Source organism: Furipterus horrens, unplaced genomic scaffold (assembly GCF_987537825.1).
Source record: "Furipterus horrens unplaced genomic scaffold, mFurHor1.1.pri manual_scaffold_1, whole genome shotgun sequence".
In the NCBI taxonomy this organism is placed as follows: Eukaryota; Metazoa; Chordata; class Mammalia; order Chiroptera; family Furipteridae; genus Furipterus; species Furipterus horrens.
In genome coordinates, this window is record NW_028327171.1 from 35,838,746 (window position 1) to 35,845,645 (window position 6,900).

General features: G+C 37.3%; 1 pseudogene; it reads right to left on the bottom strand.

The window, feature by feature from the left end:
- Positions 1–234: 234 nt before the first annotated feature.
- On the bottom strand, positions 235–1,711 carry LOC150020889 (dimethyladenosine transferase pseudogene; annotated as a pseudogene).
- Between the last annotated feature and the right edge of the window lie 5,189 nt (positions 1,712–6,900).

The following is a 6,900-nucleotide window of genomic DNA, read 5'->3' on the forward strand; positions in this document are numbered from 1 at the left end:
TTTTATTTTTAAATAATTGTGATTTAAAAACCCTTTGGAAATTTTGTTAAACCTATGACTATTTCCCCAAGGGAAAAAGAAATACAATCTTATAATTAATTTCACATTCTAGTTGAGCATCCTCATTTTACAGGTAAGGAATCATGCTCAGAAGTAATATGTCTTATACCACAGGGTCTCAGTAGGCAGACACAAGCTTACCTAGACCCCTGATGTATATACTGACACTACATGCTAGCTAAAGGGATAGGCAACTGATAGGAGTTGTATAGGATAGACAGAGAAAGCAAGAACAAAATGAAAACATTAAAAAAAATTCTTCTGCTGCACACATGAATAGCAAAAAGAAATGGTATGGGGAATATGTGGCTCTGTTAGGCATATTTTAACTTTACACCCATGGGACAAAATCCTAAAGAGCTAAAAGTCTACAGTGGTCCTCACAGTAATATATTATATAAAAATATAAGTGTAACAGCCTCATACAATAACCTCTTAGAAATGGTAAGTTTAAAGGTACAGCTGTGCGTGTCTGCAGCTCCTGAATGTGAAGATGATTGTGTATAAATTGCCCCCTGCCTTGTGTTAGATATTAAAATCAAACCCAAACCAAAAAGACTTGGGTACGTAAAATGACTTACTTAACAACCTTAAACATTTAGAATAATAACTGGTGACAACCATAGTATTAAATAAAAAAATAGTCCCAGTGTCCCAGTAGAGAAAAAGCATATTTCATCTTTTCAAATTATTAAAAATATATAGATCCAGTTTCTTCTGAGTTTGAAAAATTCTGTTTTCCAGATCTAAGAAAAATGGATACCGTCCACACTGAATTCATGTGAAGTCATCTATGACCATGGAAAAGCTCAGTTATCGCTAAAACCTGTGCTGGTCAGGATTCACTGTATTTTATCTGCTGTGCTGAAATCTTCTGGTATTATAGTATTAAGGACTGAACAGTGAATTCTGTAATTTTTTTTCCTTAGCTGCTGTACAGCACTTGACTTAAATGCAGCAGTGTCTTGTTTTTTCTAACAAAGGTGATCCTTATGAGGTCATCCCATTCCTGAAAATTGATAGATGGTGGTGGATTCTTAGGCTCTATTCTTACAACACTGGATTCCATATTTTGTGGTGGGCTGAAATTATTCTCCCCAACTTTCATTAGATGGTTCACATGTGCTAACAGCTGTGTATTCATTGAGAGTCTTCAGTATAACTTATCTCCAAGTTTTGCAACCAGTCAGAGAGCAAATTCTCTTTGAAACATAAGTGTAGCACATCTGAAAAAAAGGTCAGTACAGGAACAGCTTGAAGACAAAAAAAGAGATCTGATCAGGTGAATTTGCCACACCTGCATCAAAGAATGGTAAATCTGTTTTCAACATGTCCCCCACCATTACTGGAAGTTTGCTGTCCAAAGGTGTGTCCTGAACTCTTTTGTGAAGTTCAGCTATTAACCTTGGGTCAGTTCACAGGCAATTACCTTTATTGCCTTTTCTAGCAACTTAACAGTCATATTGCCAGTTCCAGGTCCAACTTCTAGTACCACACCAGTTGGTGTTAAGGTGGCCTTATCAATAATGCTGTTAACGATGAGACAATTTTTCCAAAATGTGCTGCCCAATCCCTGTGTTGAACATGAGTCCACCAGGCTCTTCAGCTCAGGGCACTGTTGTTGGCTATTGTGGATGTGGCTGCTCCCCATTGGCTTGACCTTCGGGATTTCTGCAGGCAGCCAACCCACAAGCTGGGGGAGTCCCAAATTATGTTTGAAAGGGGGAATTGTCAAAATCATTCCTTTGCTCTGCTGATGGTGTTTACAAGAGTGAATCATAATGATTGGAAGATTGGCTCATTCTTCTCATCTCGCACCAGATGGGTAGCTTTCCTCCTCTTCCCAAAGAAACTGTGCTTCAGAGAGAATAAGAGGGAAGGAGCTTTCTGTAAGTGCTAAAAAAACAAATTCAACCAAGTAAATTTGAAGATCTGATTGGCTTTATTGATTCATGAATGGAGCAGCATCCCACCTGGCAACTAGAAGGGCACTCCCAGGGGTTGTACAAAATGGAAGGTTTTTATAGGAAGAAGGGTGGGGCAAGGACACTACAAAAGAAAGAAAAAATTATTTTTAGACAAGGACATCTCCCTTTGTGGGGGAAAGAAACTACAAGGGTTTTTATCATAAAAATTGCCTCTTCTTTATGGGGGAGGGAGGATGGAGAGGACCCACAAAGCAGATTGTCTCATTGGTATTGACCAGAAATTTCTAGATTTGTGGATTAAGTTTATGTTTCTGTGAGAGGTTGAGAAAGCAATTAGGTCAAGTATTAAATCTAAATTTAATGCTCTGGGCTTTAAACACAAGTAATGCCATTCTGGGCCTGTGGTTTGCTCTTTAATACTAAAAATGTGGACAACTTTGATAATCTAATTTCAATCTTTAAGTGAGAAAGAGGAAAGATAGAGCAAGTTTAATTTCAAAGCCAAAGAGATTCTTTATTTTCTTGATTCTCCATAGACCATTCTACAAAAAGAGCTGCGCACTCCATGGAGGAGTTTCTTGCCTAAATAATCACATCCCTGCTCTTGTGAGAGGGTTATGTTGGCGAGAATCACTGTAGACTGCATTTGCATTCCTCCAGGCTCAGCACCCACCCTTGAGACAGCTTTGAGTTCACCCACATTTTATAATAAATAGAACATTTGCACACAGATTTCACTTTGCTCTAGTGTCTTAATGATCTTCCCCCAGTGCCTCTGATAGACTTAAACACAATAGAAACCAATTTTGACTCTAATTCAATGTTCTCTGTAGGAGAGGATGACTGAAGTTTAATTACAATTCTTTTATACCAAATGTGTGCATTCTCTAGCAGTTGATGTGATTCTTCCAAAACTTTCATCTCAAAATAAGCCCATCAGAATAGTCACATGCAGCCCAATTAATTATAATGGAACTTGATGGTCTGGGGCTGTATTCTAAACAGAACATTATGGTATCTAAGAAACAAGCTTCTAAAAAATGAATAAGCTAAGCACCATTGTGATATTTCACATATTGTTGCTTTATTTTGTTTTTTCCCCTTATGTAAACATATTGAAGAGGGGCTAATAAAAATGTTGGTTTTATAGTCTTTTGTCATCTATGCAGACCATTTCATTGCCCCTTAACTTTTTCTCTCCTATGTATAGCTTCAGATAAAACTCATTGTTCTTCTGAGACGCACAAATTCAAAACAATATATTTTAGAACATGTGGATTTAAAGCATATCACTTTAAAAGAAAAAATTTCTGATATAATTTATTTTTGGAAGAGTACATATGTAAACTATATATTGAAGACAATCCCCAGGTTTCATTTTTTGTATATGTCTCCTAAGCACAGACCTGAATGAGAGATGCTAAAATACATTTTATAGATTAGGCTGATATTTTGTAAATTAATATTGTTAAAAAAACTCAACTAAGTTTAAAGATCTAATTTTATTAAGCCATTTATGATTGAGCAGTATCTCATCTAGCAACTAGAAGGGTGCTCCCAGAGATTGTATAAGATGCAAGGTTTTTATAGGAAGAAAACTGGGGCAAGAGAGCTATTAACAAAAGTAAAGATTATTTTTAGACCAGAATATCTTTTTACTTGGGGGCGGGGGAACTGCAAGGGTTTTTATCATGCAAATAACCTCTTCTTTCTATGGGGGCCCTCATCACAATACCTCATTGGTGTTGACAAGAAAATTCCAAGGGTTGATTAAGACAAGGTTTCTGGGAGAGGTTGAAACAGCAATTTGGTCAGGTATTCAAAGTTGGTTTGGTTTCCTGGGCTTTAGCAAAAGTGATGCCATTTTGGCCTATGGATTTCTTTGTAACACTATTTATGCTTCATATGGAACATGTGGAATACAATATTTGGGGGTTGTATTCCCCCAAGCTATACAACACAGGGAAATTAACAGAGAAGGCAGAGAAGGTAATGATAGAAGTGGACACTATCAAAAATATTCCTGGGCAACTTCCATAGGTATTACAAGTATGGAAACATCTCTCATGGAAGTCTTATGAAATTGACAAAATTCTGGTTACTGGAACTGGTCTGGTATAGTAAGAATACAAACAGACAAAAGTATTTTGATTATCCACTTGCAGCTGAAGCTGAGATCCCAAACAACATGCTTAAGTGACAATAGATAATCAGCAAACTGCCTCTGAGGAAGATGGGTCTAGTTAACCAAAAAGGTTTTATTTTGCCAAATGAAGGTATGAGAATTTTTCACCAAAGCTGAATTTTTCAGGAAGAGGAGAGGCTAAACACTAAGAAGGCATTCTTTTTATTTCCATCCTTTTCTGTCATTGTGCTGTCTTATTTCTAATTGTTGAATGAATACTTGAAGAATCCCAGACTGATGAGGTACCATAATATGCCCCTGCCTATAATGGGGTGCAGAGTGAGGATCCCCTGAAAATAGGAGGAAACTCCACAACTCTTGGAAGTGGATGACGTGGCATTTAAGATACTTTGCATAATGATGGCAAGTTAATAGCTGTGTCTTTCTTTAAGGGATGTGGACTTCCTCCCAAGGCAGAAGGTGTATGTGACTTTAAGAGCATATAGTAACTCGTGACATAGCCAGGGGAGGTGGTTGGCCACCTCTAACGTCCTTGTGTCATGGGGAACTCTTGCCCTGACTAAAGATGGCAGTCAAAAGAAGATAAAAATATGGAGGAACTGGCAAAAGTGGTACATCCTAGGAGGGGCTGGTATGAGGTTATATAGAAAGTTCCGGGCTAAGCATTTAAATTAAGAATGGGCTGAAAAAGAAGGGACCTGGTCCACCATGAGCTCTTGTGTAAGAAGAAACCACATGGGCTGAAAGGGTATAGATGGGAGTCAGCTACAAGATCTGGAATAAGAAGGAGAAGATGGCAGCAGAGCTGATGGAGCTGTGCGGGGATCTGCCTAACCAAGCACGGATACATGGGAAATGCTTGGAGCTGAACTGTGCCTGGGATTGCTGAGCTGCAGAGTTCTGCTTCTCTGAAGGACATGTGGAGAAATCAGTCTCTTGGGACATGTGCCTCCTTGGACTCCACTATGATCCAGTGTAACACGGCACATGTTTTCCTGCACCACTGCATGGAAGCTGAGGATAGCGCACCCCAGATCCTGAAGGAGAGGACTGCTGTGAGAGGATGGCAACTCTGAAACCCATAAGTGCACATTCCAAAGAGGATGAAGATCCGTTTGTGCAGCTGGCTTAAGAACAGATGAGGACATGGGGAATTTCTGGACATGGTTTTGGCTTATAGTCTTTGGGGGAGGAAGGAAAGGCTGGGTCTCATGAGAGAGGTGGGCTCTGAGCAGGAGTGCTCTCAGGCTCCTCGAGGTTGGAATCTTGTGAATAAAAACCTGTTTCCTTCAACAGTAATTGTTGGGTCATGTGTCAAGGTGTCACGTGGTTTGAGCCCTGGTTTGCTCAGTTACATGAATAGAGGCTCATGTGAGTCAGTGTGCCCAGGCCAGTGTGTAAACAGTTTAGCCTGATTAAGGACTTTGGTTCTCATTACAGAGGTGGACACAGAAGCAGATTCTTTTTCCTTTGACTGAGTGTGCTCATACAAATCAATTCAGAATCAGAAGTGGAATTAAAATCAACCAGCATTTAATGGCTTCTTCTTTCCAAGATATGATTAAAAGAAAGGGCAAAGTCCTTAGGTTGATAGCTGCAGTTAAAGACACCATTCCAAATACAACTTAGTAAAAGAAGTCCTGTGGGGGTAAGACACAGAGATGGAATGAAAATAATAAAATGAAGTATAATTACACAGGAAGTGAGGGTTATTTATATGAACGACTAAATGTTGGAGAGGTTGGTTCATGTCATTGTAGGTGAGTAGGTCAAATTATATTTTGTAAATAGGCTCATGACCTTGTTTTGATAGATTAAAACCTAAAATTTGCACTAAGATTGAATTTTTTCCAAGGTTTTACTCTTTAAATTTGTATGTTTTTATGAACTTCATAAACTAAAATTATGATAAAAATCTTAATTTTAGTAATACTTTTTATAGAGAATATATAAAGTGTATATTACATGTATATGGGTATGTACACAGACCCATTTATTACACAATTGAAAGTCATATGAACATATAATTTTAAAAAATGTAATACATTCTAGCACAGTTATTCTAGCATATTTCTAATTTCAGTTGTAGCTTTACAAGGTACTGTAATTTATTCAATAAAAGGGCCTTAATTAAATTTAATCTTCTAATATATAGGAAAATTATATAATATATTCATATTAAACAGAATTAGTTGATTATATTAATGTTATTTGATAAATTTAGAAAAAAATATGTAGATGCATTCTTTATAATTTACCCTTTCAGAATGTTTGCACTTAGTTTACAATTCAAACTGTTGTAGTAGAAGTTAGTGAACTAATAAAAATTATATGCAAATTGTTTCACCCTTTACTTAAAGGAATGTTGCTTAAGTAATAACTTTAGTAAGGATATCATTCCCATGTGAGATGAATGAAATGATGATCATGGAGAGCTTACAGGCTAAACTAAGCCCCCAAATGCTTTACCCCTTGACCTGTCATTTTCATCATTAGAGATGTATTCCTTTGGACGTTGAAGATTTAGCCTACAAGAGAAAACTTACCAAAATGCAAATATTCTTAGGATAAATAACATCTTAAAATGATCTATGCTGATGTTTTCTTAGCAATTTGTTGACTATAAGGGGAGAGAAGCAATAAGACACAGGATATGCTTTAGGTGAAAAAGAGGAGAAAATAGTTTGGGGAAAAGGAGTTTGGGGGAGCACCAAGAACGAAACATTATATCTAAATTTTGTTTAAGGCCAACCATCTTGTTTTAAT